This window comes from Orycteropus afer, unplaced genomic scaffold, assembly GCF_000298275.1.
Source record: "Orycteropus afer afer isolate SDZICR_OR568_19922 unplaced genomic scaffold, OryAfe1.0 scaffold00111, whole genome shotgun sequence".
NCBI classification, from domain to species: Eukaryota; Metazoa; Chordata; class Mammalia; order Tubulidentata; family Orycteropodidae; genus Orycteropus; species Orycteropus afer.
In genome coordinates, this window is record NW_006921698.1 from 5,335,050 (window position 1) to 5,336,555 (window position 1,506).

The 1,506-nt window shown below is 50.0% G+C and overlaps 1 pseudogene; it reads left to right on the forward strand.

Moving 5' to 3' along the window:
- The first annotated feature begins 765 nt into the window (after window positions 1-765).
- LOC103199422 overlaps window positions 766-1,506 on the forward strand; it is a 14,477-nt pseudogene continuing 13,736 nt past the window's right edge.

Genomic DNA, 1,506 nt, shown 5'->3' on the forward strand with positions numbered 1-1,506 from the left:
CTTGCTTCCAAGGAGCATTCTGGCCGCACTTCCTCCAGGACAGATCTGTTAGTTCTTTTAGCAGGTAATTTTGGTTCAATTACCCTAGAACAAGCTTAAACTGGATTGTTAAAGGGAAAACCAGGGAATATGATCATGGTATTTAAGAGCCAACACAGAAGGCCCTTGCTCTTTAAACAGTTCCCTAACTCTCCCAAGATAAATCAGTTATTCCCTCCTCTATGCTCTTATAGAACTTAGAATGCCCCCATACTAAGCAATTTTGAGGGTTTTTTATCATGAATATTTCTTTACTAGGCTCAGATGTCAAGAAGGTGTCATGATGGGTGGAGAGAAGGAGTTTGAGACCATCGAAAGAGATAACCATTACATCCACCTCCAACAGGAAGCTTTCTCCATCCAGCTCATCTCCCCAGTCAGCTGGGAGTCCATTCCCAGTGCCAGGTAGGAGCTGGAGAAAATGGGAGCATGTGACATGCATGAAGACAGTGTTGCTGCTTAGCGCAGAGACTGTGTCAGGCCTCAAGGGCTATGTGGCCACCAGCACCTGCCTTATGCAGGGGAAAGAAGTCACTTGCCAAGGGTGGACCCTGATAATAGACTTGATTGAGGTGGTGCCCAAGCCTGGCCAGCCCTTGACTAAGAACAAGTTCAAGGTTTTATATGAGAAGGAACAGAAGGGGCCAGGGCTGCCCTGTGCCATCTGGTGTTGGCCATTGGTCAGAATATCTCCGTGTGGAGCCTGCATGCCAGCAGGCTGACTGCATGGCCTTCATTGACACACAGCTCTACATCCACCAGATGATCAGCGTGAAGAACTTCATCCTGGTTGAGGACATCACGAAGAGCATCTCACTTCTGAACTACCAGCAGGAGAGCAAAACACTAAGCCTTATGTCTTGGGATGCCAAGCCCCTGGAGGTGTACAGTGTGGACTTCATGGTGGACAATGCCCAGGTGGGCTTCCTTGTCTGCAACCGAAACTAAAACCTCATAGTGTACATGTACCTGCCAGAAGCCAAGGAGAGTTTTGGGGGATGTGCCTACTATGGTGAGCTGACTTCCATGTGGGCATCCATGTGAACACCTTCTGGAGGACCCCATGCCAGGTGTTGCTGAGGGGCCCAGCAAGAAGTCAGTGGTGTGAGAGAACAAACACATCACATGGTTCACCACCCTGTATGGGGCATTGGGTTCCTGCTGCCTATGCAGGAGAAGATGTACTGGAGGCTGCTGATGCTACAGAATGCGCTCACCACCATGCTGCCCACCACACTGGCCTCAACCCTGTGCTTTCCGCATGCTGCACGTGGACCAGTGCATCCTGCACAACACAGTTTGAAATGTCTTCAGTGGGGAATTGATGAACCTGTATATCTACCTCAGCACCATGGACTGTGGCAAGCTGGCCAAAAAGATCAGCACCACACTCAACATTATCCTGGATAATCTGCTGGAGACGGACCACAGCCCACTTTTAGCCCCATGGGAGACACTGCCACCCCC